Here is a 15,263-nt window from a genome sequence, read left to right as displayed (position 1 = left end):
AGTATGTCCTCATAACAAGCTATCCTGCAAATGTCCACATGAAGGAGACAAAATGCAAATAAAAAACAAGGTACACACCCTTGTTTACCTTAGGAAGAATATTTAAGGATATACTGACACTAAAAAGCTGACACATAATAGACAGGGTCAGTAAGAACATGTTTATAAAGAGTGCTCGAAAGCACACTGCTACTTGACCCTGTAGCTGTGCTGCTTTCAGGAGAGTTGATCTTATGTCTCAGGAATGTCTGCATTAGCACACAAGCTGAGAAAATAATTAGAACTATGCTATATAGATTTGATGCTTTTATTTCTGACTTTACATTATAACTTACTCACAGCTTCAGAAAACAATTTTCTTCTCCCAGCTAGTGATTTTAAACTTAAAGAAAAGAGTCTTTTGCTTTCAAACAAAAGAAAAACATTCAATATTTTTAAAACCTGATGAATAATCTGTGACATTAAATGTCCAAGCACGGGTAGCTATAGCCATGAGAAAAGGTGGTGCTTTTCTAAGCCATATTAGCAACTTCCCAAAGCTTTTCTCCATCAATACATCAAGTCAGTCATAACCTGTTTTTGTACATGCCTCCATGTATGAGGGATCAACCTGTGTTTCCATTTCTGCATATTTATAGGCGTACTGTCACTGCTAATGGCTCCATTTACATTTGAGGAACTCTATCACCAGTTGCACTCTTTGCTTGCTCTCTAAAGCAGTAGTAAAAAGCCTGCTGACCATAGTGTAAGATTATTCTGCCATTGCAGGAATTGCTGTACCTCTCCAAGTGTCAATAATACGGAAAGGCATCCCTCCTGTAAAGAAAATTCTCACATGGTTAGTTGCTGGTAGCCATTACACCACTAGAGGTGACATCTGTGCAGGTACATCAAACAGCTGAATCAGTGCCCTGAACTCAAATGCCAACTCTCCGGATACTACAGAGGAGCCTGGCACTCTCCCAAAACACCTCCCAGCCATGCAGAGGGAGTGACAGCAGGCCAGGGATCATTCCCAGCAGGCTGCATAGTTGAGGTGCCCACTCCAGAAAGCCAAGAAGTCCAATAATATGTGCCATAGGTGATGCCACATCATCTCAGATTCAATAATTCATGACAGCCCCTGGGCACTTTTAAATTACTGCCATGGGAATAGCCAACGAGTCTCTTCCTGAACCAATGGGCTATGTATTCATGATCACTTCTTACAAGACTGCTGAAGAAAATAAAATGAAATAAAAAAACACATAATGCGTCACCTCTAGCAAGCTGTATTCATAGCATCAGGAAAAATATTCTGAAAATACCTGTAACAGCTCCACACCAGAGTAACACAGTTAAATGCAGGTAGAACCCATAAGAATTTTCCTCTGCCAAAATTATCCCTATAAAAAGGAACGTGCAACGGAAACATGGAATAAAAAGTAGCTTTCTATCAAGACAACATAGACAATGCGTGTGCTTAACTTGTACATAAGTCAAAAGGAATTCAAACTGTAAACAGCAATAATGAGTAGTTCGGCTTTACAAAGTCAGTATCTGTAGGACAACAGCATGAAACACTGACAAGCTAAATGTAATGCAAACTTTTTTTTTTTTAATTATTTATTACAGTAATATCCAGAAAGTAATTCCTGTAAGAAGATCCCACTAAGCTGTGGCGTAAGAGCGGGGAAGGACAATCCTCAGCCCAAAAGCCCTCCTCTGTTTTTAATCTCAGTGTAGTACAAGGCAGTAGTGGATACAGGCACCTCCAACAGGGTACATCACCTGAGAGGTGAGAGGACTGGCCTCCTCAAGACGTTACCCTTGTACTCTTTTGGATGAATAGAGAAGAAATAAAGATTTCACTTCTGTAGTGGTACGCTGAGTCTCAATTTTGGTAATTGTCCCCAAAAATTCATATTCCAAAAGGATGAATATAGAAAAGAGTCTTGCAGACAAGGAAAGAGATCAAGTGGTTTATTTAAAATCTAGAAGGGATGCATCCCAGAGGCAGATTTAACTCAGATCTTTTAAGTTTAAATTCACAGATATCACAGTACGTGCATGAGAATTTACCTAGGGAAAAAATAACTAGGTAATCCCTCAGGGGTATTTCTTATAAAAGCATTTTGCTCTCCAGAGAGAACAGTGGGAAGATTACATATGTGCCAATTAGAATACTTGTAGAATGCACCACCAAAAGCACACAGAAAATGTAAAGACAGTATTTTCTCACTGTTCATAAGTTCTGGACCACTGATCTTCCTTAAGTTTTACATGGGTATGATGTGATGTACCTTTTGAAACTATAAAAACAAGTCCACAGGAACATAGATAACTTATGATGAAACTTCAACTACAGCAAACACATGAATCACGGTACTGCTGAAACTCAGCAGATTTTTGCCTTACACATATGGACAAGCTATTTATAAATTCTACTTCCCATCAGGCTCAGCATGATGTCAGCTTACAATAACAAGTTAATGTTAATGTTTTCCAGTAATTTTCACAGTGCCATTTAACTGCAAGTGCCCTAGCCAAGGTAAACTTACGGGCAAGGAAAGGGCTAACTGCATAATCACAAAACGACCTTAATGAATTTTGCATTTATGCTTTGAACAATTAAAATTCTACCTGCAATATATTTCTCTTTTGTTCCCGAACTTTAATCTAGCTAGCCAGCTGATTATATCTCCCCAAAACAGCTCAAATATTCCTCCTGATTTTAATTATCCACAAAGCCTTGTGTTGTTTTTTTTTCTTTCCCCTGACGAACAAGCATCCTACGCTATCACAGAAAGTGCCAAACTCAAAGTTATCTAACATTTTTTTAAAAATGTAGTAAGCTGCTGCACTTTGCTTTACCATCAGCTGCACCACAGCACACAAACAGCGTCTCTGCAAACGCACCAGAACACACTAGTTCCAAAGCAAGATGATGGAATTTGCAGGGGCTTTTCTCTTTAGAGGTGCTAGAAGCTGTTCAGGAAGATCTGTTCCTTGGTATTCTTTCTTCCCTTGCCTCTTCCGCTCTCATGCGATTGGAAAGATACATTTTTGACAAAAGGGAACAGGAACAGTATTTACGGCAGAATTATTTTATTTTTTTTTGAAAAGCAAAGTTCTTCCAGCACATTTCTTCATTCAAGACTACTTTCTCCAACACTTGCACATGCTTTGACTTCACCATCCCAGAGGAGTACAGCTGTCTGACTCTAATAATAGGTCTACGAACAGTTTTTAAAGTTGCTGTAGTTTAATGCTCTATGTGCTTCTCATGTTGAACTGCGTAGAGGTTATTTTCTGAGCACAATGGTGTCAACAGCAAATGTTACCATGCCTGTTACCATTTCTTCAGCGCTGCATCCTGCCACAGTTTGACAAATTCAGACCTAGCCAGGCTTCAAATGAAAGCAAGCTCTCAACTCCATCCAGTCACAAGAGTTAGGTTAGCAGAGGCCTGCTATTGAAATGGAGCCAATCTTACTCTTTTTTACTGAAATGGCTTAGAGAGGATCGCGTCTGGCTGATCTGTGGCAGCTGCAACGCCCACCAGAGGGTTAGCGATGAGCAGCTGGATGTGGGCTGCTGTGCACAAGCTGTTTACAGATGACAAGCCTGCTGAAATCTTCCAACATACAGCCTCAAAACTGGCACTGAGAGCAACACCTGGACAACACGCCCATTTCACTACAAGCCAGATTTGCTCAAGGCAGCTGAAAGCCATTCTGCATCAGTGATGCAAGGAATGACCATGATACTTACTCCTTTTACTTACAACTAAGGAACACACACAAGCCAAACAGAAGGCACTCAGAGTATCTCCAGCAGTTCTTCAGCATCTTTCCTCTTTGCAGTCAGTACCAATTTGGTCTTGCCTGTGTTAGTCTCCACCTACCATTCCACAGACAGTATCCTATCACTTTCATATTTTACCAGTGGCTGCAACTGCAACAGAAGCAACTAAAATAGATCTTTTTAGTTGGCAGATGAAATATTTTGTTTTCCACCTTTATTTCAGTGAGAGCTTGCAGCTTTAAGTCACTTCACAGTTTGAATTTGGCAGAAGAGAAAAAAACAAACCAGTGGAAGCCGAAGCCGCCACCACCACCCTCTCTGGCATGGTCCTGCTACTTTGTTCATAACCTCTGATAAGCCATAATCAAAGCTGCAAAAAGGTGCAAAATAGAATGGCTCTTCATCACACAGACCTCATGTGTAAATATATCCGTTACCACTGCATTGTAACCTTTCAGAACCCTAGAGGTGTCTGCGCTGTGCCCTGTCCTGTCCTAAATCCTGACCACAACACATCCAAGATCTTGCTCATCATCAGATCTTGCTGGGGATTGATGGTTTATACTGAATTACTCTAAGGATCATCACATAACATAGCGTTTTTTTTTAGAAGCAGTAAAATCTACAAACTAAATAAAAAGTAGAGAAAAGCACATACAGCTATATGAAGTATGATTGCTTCAAATACACTCGAGCCTCAAAATTATTTCAGTTTGGAGAAGAGAACAACAAAATGAAGCAATGAGATGACTTTGTCAGAAGTTACCGAATCCACAAAAGTAGCCTAGGAGTTTACTGAAATTCCACACAATTCCACAAGTTAAGAGCACTTGGAAAAATAAGGGAAATTTATTTGAAACCAAGCTCCATTCTCCCCTGCCTCATACAATTATTCTGCTTCTATGCACTTCATTAGCCTTTTTGGCTTTACAATACACTAAAAAATGATAAACCAGCTACAAAAAGGAGCTCACATTTTTATTTATGTATTTAACGTTAAGGAGGAGTGCTCTCTTCTAAGTTAAAGATAACAATCGAGTAAAAACTTTTTGTTAAATGTGTTAAAAGGTCAAATAAAAGCACTAATTGAAGACACTGTTCTCATTACATGTCACACTTCTCATGTGTGAAGAGAATCCCTACAGCTAACATTGTGTGCAGTAACAATACTGCACATGAATGTTTTGTATTACAAAGTACGAAAGAAAAGAACTTAAAATTCCTCAAATTTACCACCTAGTTCTCAGTCACTATACAAAACATACTACTAGCATTTACCACTCAAAATAGCCCATTTTTTCCTTCTGCCCCTGCAAATTCACAATAATTGAAGAAAATTACCCCAAACAAGCTGCACTAAGAATTTATAGCCATGAACTTTTCTTCCCGCCCATGACACTTCATTGAATGTTATCATCCATCATTCGGGGACACCACCAAAGTGTTTTATGTTGTACAACTGCAATACCACAATTGTTTCAAGGGTTCTCTTGGCGAACAGTGGTACTGTAATTCTGTACAGCAAAGATGTTTCTTAAAAACCACAAGGATCACCCATGTAGATAAAGCCATTATAAACCTCATTCATATACTGACTGTTGCCCTATGTAATCCGTATAAATACTGCTGAATTAAAAGATAATACTCAGATGGAAAACACAATCCTCTAAAAGGAAAAGGCCGATGGAAAAACATCAGCAAAACTGCACTTGTCAAACAGTTAATGGAAAAAAAAGTGTCAGAGGCTGAGGTGGTTATAAACACCTCTTCTCCTTCTGAGATCTGTTAGTATCACAGCCTATTACACTCTGAGACAACAACAACAAAACTAAGAATTTACTGCATTGACAATTTGAGAGCTGGACATGATAACTTTAACAGCATCCACAACTCCAGTTTGGAAATACTTAGGATGAAAAAATTTGTTTAGACCATGTGATCATCGAAGTTCACAAAATAAAGTTAACATAAAATGAACTTCTTGTTAAATTGTTCACAAGCACCACAGTGTAAAATACTGAAACCAGCTTTATATGTCATTGAAACTATTAAATCTTCTGTCAGAGGGCATTCCACATTCACTGTAGTCCTCTGAAAGGTTAACTTAAAAGTAAATTTTTTTTTTTTTTACCTACCTGAGAATGCATTATGGCTTTTAAGAAAAGCAAAAGAGGAAGAACATGAAACAACTCTCTGTGGTTACATTATTTGCAGTTGCATTTCCATCTTTAATACTGTGTATCCACTACTGCTATCAACAGTTTCCATATTTTCAGGGAAGACAGTATTATGCTTTTAGTGCTGAATACAGCATGAAGTTACTAAGACTACCTTTTTCTTCCCCGGTAATCAGCAAGTGCCAAGATTCCATATTTTATTTTAAAACTAGTTAAACATAAAATGATCATTTTGGTTCTTATAATCTCTTTCTTTCGTTTTTGAAAGCACAATCCACCTGACGCCATGGTACCATTTTTATGTCTAACAGAGTGGAAGGCTCCAGGAGAAATACCTACAGCTGTAAGAGTATTACATCGTCATTTCCTAAGACCTCCAGAATCTACTTTAATTTGATTCATTTTCAAATAATTGCTCATCATATGATAATTCAGAGGTGTAAATGATTGACTCAAAACAACAATGAAAAATCATTTCTATTGCTGGAAGCACTTGAGGCTTCTCACTCCTTTCTTCTCAAGGTCTCTATTTTAATACAACTCTAACTATTACCATCACTGAAGTTTGAAATTCTGCCTGATCAACCATTCTCCTGTAAAGTCTACCCAAAGGTACTTACACAAAGTCCTGTCCTTTTGAAACTATCTATGGGCTGTGGTTTTATGCTGCAACACAGGATACGCAAACACTGCATATGTTCATTAGATGGTACATCTGGAAATAACAACAACTATTTGGCAATGACATATACATGTGAAATCTTTCAGATGTGCATCTCTACATCTTTCTGAGGCTTTCTGGGAGGAGTGGGTGACATTCACGAGATGTGACAATAGCAGCATCACCATGGCACACACACATTCCCCTGATTTTATTAATTACTCTTGTATTAACAGGAACTAAAAGCATGAAGAATGCAGGGTGTTTCACTTAAGATGCAGACAGTACGATTTACATTTTCTTATTTGTATCTTGAGTCAATTAGGGTTCAAAAATGCCTCTGCTTCAAAGAGTGAAGGTTCTAGCTGGAATTTCTTATGGCACTGAATGATACATTAATTCAAAAAATAGAAGGAAAATAAACAAGTCACACACACTCGAGAATACTTACATTTATATTTTCTTTGAAAGAAGTAATTACTAGTCTCTTTACAGTTTCTGGCTGTAATTACCAATTGTGTCTGATTTACCACTGAGACAAGACAGAAAACCAGAGAAGAATAAGGGAATGATTTCTTGGAACTTACAAACATGAGTACATAACAGGCATTTCGTTTGCTTTAAGAGCGTTTTGTAGGGAATGAAAGAAGTTGTGAGCTGGCTTTTCCTACCTTGAACTATTTTTTCCTTGAAGAATAGCAACTTAATACTATAAAGCTAAACAAATACATGCATTTACACTGTGGAAAGGAAGGAAAGGTGCTAAGAAGTTTAAAACATATTGAAGTTAAACTCAATACAAACTGCAAACACTCAACATCTTTCATTTAGGTTATAAATATTTAAATGCTGGATTCTTAATTGATCTCTAGTAATAAAATGAACATTCTAATCTTACTGTTGGTGCATTTCCATCAAAAAAGGACAATGGTGATTTCCAAGTATAAACAGCTTTCCCAACACCCACTTTTGACAAAGACTTTTCTGCATCTATGGAAATAACTTTGTGTATTTGGGAATAAATTTAATAACCATTGCTTATTTTCCCACAAAAACAAACAAACAAAAACCCAAACACAATAACAACCAAAAACTCACCACAGGCCTGAATGAACTACAACAGCTAGAAGGACCTCCTGCCAAAAACACTTCAGACATTCATCACAGATGTGAAGATGCGCTGAATCTAAATTATACACTTTTGAATACGACTGAATATACAGGCCGACAGACTTGACAGGCATCTCTGCCAGCAGGATAACAACCCTACTGAAATAAGCAACAATTTATTAGGACAGCAGCTACTCCTCAAGAGGACATAGTACAGAACAGAGACATGGAAAAGTAAGCACCTGAAACAAGAGCTGAAAGGAGGGAGGAGGAGGGAGATCAGAGTGCCAGGGGAAACAGGGCAAGATAACGTAGGTGCAAGCCTGCGAAGGAATGAGGGAGGACAGAATAGAAGCACCTGCTTATCGTGCCTTCAGAGGCTTCACTCATTCTTTGCCTGCTTGAAGCCATGTGGGAGGTTTCCACACTCCCAAACACAAGGCAGCTCCGATGATCCAGAGATGACTGGAATGCTCTGTGAGGGAAGGAGCAGGGAAAAGGAGGGTCCTTGACAGGTAATAAATTTAGAAGCATCCCTATCACCCTCTCGGCACTCCCCGTGCCCTTTTCTGCTGTCAGACCACACCTAGGCTGTTTCAAGGGCCTGAAAAATGCTTTGCAGGGGACTTCACGTCTAAGTGTTGCCCGCAGTCCCACTGGAAGCTGTGTTTCTAATGATCCAACTCAGAATCCACAGTACTTTTGGGTGGGTTTGGCAGCAACGTCCCCAAACTGGGAGCATGTTGTACTAGACAGTGGAAAACAAAATTTTCTTTCAATAGAGCATTGTTCCCCAAACAGCCCCTGACCTAAACCCAAAACATACAGATAGACCCTTACAGTAAGAACTGCCTCCCCTCAAACCCCACCAGATACAAGTATAACACAGCTTCTTGTTCATCCTGCCCCACACAAACTTTGTCCCATGCTGTTTCTTTATGTCAGTGAGATTTCTGTACAATCCTTTCTCAGCCTGGATATCCATTCCCCATTCTTCTCTTCAGCCCATGAATAAACAACATCAGAGAAATAAAGCCAACATCCAGAGTACGTTGTCAGTTCACATTCAGCGTCTAAGTGAAAAAAACACTTTTAAGTGAAACAGCCATCTGAAAACTGTTCCTAGTAAAGTCTAGCGCCATAATAACTACTTCCAAAATGAGATATTCTACAATACTTCATAAAAACAAGAAAAACAATGGTAAAAAACACTACCGCAAGAAATGCCTGGGACACAAACAGAAATAAAAAGTACAAGCAGCATGCTTTAAACTTGAAGAAAGAAAAAATGGGCTTCCTTAACTGAAAAACTTGTAATTAGACTCATGAACACCATGAAATAGATTTTCAGATCTTTGAAAGTCTATTCATCTGGTTTTGTGTTTACTTTGTTACATTTTCTAAGATTTCCAGGTTTCTCCTCTTCTCTCTCTTCAACTTTTCTGTTCCATTATTTGAGGTTCTGCATCCTGGCCTTCAGTACAGGTGATTCTCTACTGAGTAACTGTCCACTTAAAAGCCCTTGTACCTCTTCACTCACTTCTCCTATCCAGCAATCTTTTAAAATGTCATTTTTTCAACTTTATTCTTCCACGGAGGGCATCTTCTGCTTTGAAACAGGCTAAGAAGGCTTCCAGAAACCAAGAGAGGCCCTTTCCCACAATTTCTTACTGTAGCCTGAACTTCTGGAAACACAGCACATAGTATATAAAAAAGCCCTCACTGTTCATAAATATTTTTTATACATCCTCAAGCAGTCAGAACTTATCATGGATGGGTATTTTTAAAAGTATATCCAGGAAGTATATCCAGGATTATCTTTCTTTTGGCTCTGAAAGTTTTAAAGACATGGTTTCTAGATCAAAAGGAAGAGAAAAATATCCTATGCGGGTGGGACTGAAAACATGTTTTAGGAGATGAAAAATGAACTCCGTGTAGTACTAAATTAATCCACTGCACCACCTAGTAGAATATTATATCTTCAGTACACTTTACAAGTTTCAACTTTTCCCTTCCCAACTGTAAAAACATCCTCTGTCTGTGAAAGAGTGATAGTATTGCTTTCCTGAGTAATCATGAGGGATACTTAAAGATTCGTAATACAAAACAGGTGTGAGAAATATGTACTTCAGCACAGAATTGAACACTTATAAAAAAAATTAGATTTTACAAGAGTTCAACTGCTGTTCTGGGAGGTCTAAATCAAGTTAACCACCCAGTGCCTGAAGTAGTAGTAAGTAGGAAATTGTGCCAACAGTATTCTTTTCTAACATCTCTCAGGAGAAATCTAAAGAGAAAATAATCTATCCATTGTAAAACTGCACCTATAGGAGGATTTCTCTTTCCTTAAGTTTAATCCTAACACCTAATAAAAGTGATTCTATGAAGCCACATCAGTACTTGACATTTTCAGTCCCTGCTCTTATCCAAGACCTAACCCGAAGGCTCGTGATGCTCTGTGGCTGTAACTGAAGGGCAGGCAGTGTGTACATCAAGTGGCGGCACGTGCATCCATCCCCAGCCTCTGCACTGCGCCTGTGAGCAACACGAGGAACACGCCTTGGGGGAGCTTTCCTGCAGTAAGGAGTGGGAGCAGTGCACTGGGTAAGGGTGGCCACGCCACTGCCACAGCAACTGCAGGCCGTACCCAGAGTACAAGCATCAAAACGGAGGGTGTGGGAGAGAGGGAGGTAGCGCACCATCAAGTCTGACTTTGCACAGGGGGCAGCTTTCACACTATACCCAGCACAACCCGAAGGAGCCATTATTACATTTACCTCTCAATAAAAAACAGCAGCAGCAACCTTGTTTTTCCTAAATGATAAGTACCACTTATTCCGTACTAAAACAATTTTTTTTGAAGTTCTGTTGAAGTTTTTCTTAACTTTAAAGTTGTAAACACGAAGTTTTCAACAATAGCATCTCTGCAAATACTTAGTTGCCGTAGAAAGGAAATCAAAAACCATACAGAAACTGAATAAAAACAACTAACAGAGTTGTAAGAATTGCACAAATCTATGTTCTCTTAAAAAATAATGGTATCTCTAAGGAGTCAGAGACATGGTATCTGGAAGCACTGCTAATTACAGTTAAAGCAACTTGAAAGTCATGTCCAACTAGCAGATCTGTCTAGTCACTTAGTGGTACCACAGAAGTTCATTAAAAAGCAGCTGTAAGAAAACTTCTGACAGAATCTCATCAGTGATCTCCTCTAAGAGGCTGTCTGCTCCCATTCTTGAAACTTAGCCGTGTTTCTGTTGCATTCATGTAATATCAGATAGAAAACACAAATCTTGTTCTCAAATGCTTACAGCAGTGAACCCCTCTGGATAAGAGTTAACACAAATTTACAATATGAAGAAATGAGACAACTGTTCTATTGCTGCCAGCTATGTAAGTGAATATGTTTTCAACTTGACATCAGTATTTCTTTTCTCTTCGTACTAATCTTGAAAGTAAGGCTTATCTTGAACACTAAAAACTGAGCTTCAAAAAGAAACAGCTGGAAGGAAGTTTCATTGGACAACATTTAATTATAGCAGGTTTATTTCTTTGATCTGTAGATAATGTACCATTTGTTTACTACACTGAGTTTTTATAAGCTAATGTTGAACCGCTATACTTCAAACGTTACTGCCAAGACAAATAAAAAGTAATTCACCATAGTCAATGTTTCTGCGCTACTGAATAAAGCCAAATAAACAATATGCTACTTCCCCATTCATTCCCTCAGACCCTGGCGATCCTTTGTCTTCAAAACAAAACACAAAGGAATACGGTCACTGACACCCCTGCTGGTAATTCACATCAAGGATTTTGGGCCAAGGTAACCAGTAGTACACCTCTCTTTCACTCAGCCACAAAAACCAACATCCAAGAATGACTTTCAAAATATATTTGCCTAATTTGTCTCCTGTTATCATAATCACACACCCTAGCCACTGGAGTCTGCAGGTCTTTATTACCTATTCAGTCCTAAAATAAAAATCCTGCGATTGCTTGCTAGATCTTCTCCAGACATCATTCTTCTCTGCTTTATTTTCAAATGCTCGTATTTATTTAAATGGCCTTTATTCCTGAGTAAGTGTCCAAGTATTAAACTCATAAAATACAGGACTGATAGTAATCTCAGATACCTGTAGCTTGACCTTCCTTTGTAGCAGCTTAAGCTAAAAATCCTCCTCCTCTCACAGGAGGTAAAAAGGAAGTCACGTTCATTAGGTTGGCTTTACTTTCATCGATAATAATCTGTCTTGATACAAGTATTCTGGATAATTAAACTACCTAACATATTGGTGTTTTCATCATACACTGCTTCTTTTCATCAGCACAATGATGTACTTCCTTTTGATGTTCAAAGTCACATCCATACACCTCTGCCTCAAGAGTGCTCTAAGCGAGGGCAGCACACATTTCTCTGGCTGCTTGGTCTTACTCTTTTTCTTAGGCTTGTGCTATCAGTCCTTGGTGGAAGCACCACACTGACTCAGACAAGTATCTGCATGACCCAGTATGAGTATTCTCAACTTGTATTCTTGTTTTGCTTTTCTTGCTGCTTTAGTGAAGTCATCAACCACCCTTTCAATCACTTCTTCCATCTTTAAATCACCTCTTCCATCTCCCCGTTATTATTTAAACATCATACCCACGAAGTTGATTTTTAAATTTTTGAATTTAAAGTTCCACCATCATAAATAATAATAATAAATAACTCCACAAAAAATAAAACAGAAGATCAGAGTTATGAAAGCCCTGTATAGCTGGCAGAAAAATCTGTCATGCAGTCGTGGTTTTTCATTTTTATAAGAAGTTTCTAGATTCTGAAAGTATCGTACAGTAAAAGAAAGATGAATCTAATTCTATGGGATGTTGACATTCCCTGAAAAACTATTCAACTATTAATTTCTTGTCCAACTTAAGTCAGTGGAAAATTTAATCTTCAATTAACATTAATGGTAAAGAGTTATGAAGCCCTTCATCTCTTATTAGGTTTATTTTTTGTCACACGCAACTCAGTTGATGTGACTCAGTGTTCTTTAAACGCGTGAAAGATGCAGCAGTGCTACTGGCTTCAAAAGCAAAACAAACAAAAGAACATTCAAAAACTCAAACCAACATTCTTTGCACAGGACTCCGCATTCACATGCGAAAGAGAACTGTCTGAGATAGTAAAAATAAAAACAAAACAAAACAACAAACAAAACATTCTTCTTTGAACCAGCCTCATGCTGTAATACTGATTCAGCTAGCTGAAACAGAGTTTCAGTTTTAACAGAGTTTTGTGGATGTGTGGAGAAAATTTGCATATTAAGAGAAACGATTTGTGAAGAGTAACTGACTACTGATTGATGACACTGGAACCATCATCAAATAAGTGAAATTCCACTTTTGTCTTCATAAAGTTTTAACCCTGCATCAAAACAAATTCTGTTTCATCTTTCACTTAGCAGATCTCTTTTTTTTAAAGAACAGGTCATGAGCACTCCCCAGATAGGAGGGGAGACTGTTCTTCTTTTGTGATGTAAACACTGGCATATGCTCAGAGAGCAAATTTCAGGATAAATCAGTAGAAGTGATAACAGTAAGTGGGAAGACTGCGAAGAACAGAAAGAGTAGAAGCTACCAGCTAGACCTCAGATGAGAAGATAGGGGAAATGGACAGAAACCTTCCCAGGGACCATGCAGAATTTCTGTGACTAAGCTGCAGCAATGAACAAAACCAATCATGACAAGAAGGATCCACCTGCAAAGACAAGATAGGCCAGAGAATTTTTATTATATGCAGTTGTTTGATTGTGCATATGAGTACCAACAAAAATGTAAATAATCTTCAAAACCAAAGAAGCTTCCAGACAGAAATTGTTCCTCGTATGTGCAACCGCACAACCCACAGTGAACTTCTATGAGAAGCTGTATCTTGGACAGTTCAATCCATCTCCTGATGGAGACAGCAAATGGAGGCAGCATACACATTTAAACAAACTCATGTAGTTCTCTCTCTTCATATACAAGCAGTAAATGATGAGGGAGAAGTCACTGAATCCTCCTTTCTCCTAATCTGTGCCCAATGATGCCAAAGGGAATGCAAAATGCACTCCAAAAGGCAGGGACTGCATAGTGAATCAGACAGTGACAGAGGAAGCAAAAATTGTGGTACCATTCTGTAGAGCAGCCTGAAGCTAGGCACTGTCACTGTTTAGGTATAAATCAACACAAGACCGCTAGGAAGCAGGTTAGCACTATCAACATTTCAGAAATGGGCAAAACAATGCACAGGGAACTTAAAAGAAAACGCATTGCCTCTTTTAATAACCTTCATTTATCTGATCTGCGTTCAAAAAAATGCATCACTGCAGGCTTGCCAAAGCAAATGCGAGGTAGATCAAACTGCCAACACACAAGATGATGACCCAACTGATGTGCAGATTCTTTGATGTGAAAAAGACAGAAACCTTAACAGTAATTATATCTGCTCCATGATTAATTGCAGCAGACCAATGGATTATTCTCAATATGAAGATAGTGTAAGGGTATGTACAGATTTTTGAACGCACAAATGTGAGCAGATTTCTGAAAACTAATGAGTGCAGAACTGACTGAAAGCCTCAGTCTTACTGCTGCTATTCTCCTGTACTTGTAACAATTCGATTCTAGGTCTACATACATAGCAGAGCCTTTGAAACCCAGCATCAATCATGTTACCTGATTCTTACAAGATAAAAAACAAAAGCAAAAGTCTAACATCTGCTTTCTTTGGCAAACCAATCTGACAGTTCGTGCACTTGGGAGTTTTTTAATCATTATAAATAAACTACAGTTGGATGAATTAAAGGTGCTGCATTGTTTTCCAGACAAACCATGCTCAGGCATCCTGTAACTTTTTTTCTGCTTTAAAGCACCAAAGGGGTAGGTTAACGAATCCCAGGCATTAAGATGTCTGCATGCAATTTGCAGGGCTATGGTCTTGCTGGGATCACAGAGACATGGTGGGATAGCTTAAGGGTAAGGATTCAAGAACAGATGGCAGGACAGGTGACACTGCAATGCGTCTGCTCTAGGCCACCTGAGCAGGACCAAACACACGGATGAGGCCTTCTACAGACAGCTACAAACAGCCTCAAGTTTGCAGGCCCCAGTCCTCACAGGGGACTTCACCAGCCTCGGCATCTGCTGGATGACCAACACAGCACAGCATAAGCAACCCAGAAGATTCCTGGAGAGCACCAATGACAACCTTCTGACAAAAAAAGACAAGGAGCAGTGCTCTCCTGGACTTCCTGCTCACAAACACGGCGTGGCTCATTGGGGACATAAAGGTTGAAGGCAGCTTGGCTGCAGTGAGAAGATAATGGAGTTCAGGGTCCTGAGAGAAGGCAGCCGGGCAAAACACAAGATCACAACCCTCCAGATTTCAGAAGACCAGATTTTGGCTACTTCATGGATCCTCTGATAAGGATACCTCGCAATCCTCTCAACTACTCTAAGATCCTTGGCAACTGTCAAAAGTCAAAGAAATTTCACAAACAAAA

General features: G+C 38.9%; 1 protein-coding gene across 1 annotated transcript in view; it reads right to left on the bottom strand.

The window, feature by feature from the left end:
* THADA (THADA armadillo repeat containing) overlaps positions 1–15,263 on the bottom strand; it is a 166,635-nt gene that overhangs the window by 75,933 nt on the left and 75,439 nt on the right. The gene's annotated exons all lie outside the window — the stretch shown is intronic.

This window comes from Cygnus atratus, chromosome 3 (genome assembly GCF_013377495.2).
Source record: "Cygnus atratus isolate AKBS03 ecotype Queensland, Australia chromosome 3, CAtr_DNAZoo_HiC_assembly, whole genome shotgun sequence".
Classification (NCBI taxonomy): Eukaryota; Metazoa; Chordata; class Aves; order Anseriformes; family Anatidae; genus Cygnus; species Cygnus atratus.
This window is presented reverse-complemented; position numbering and strand designations above follow the sequence as displayed.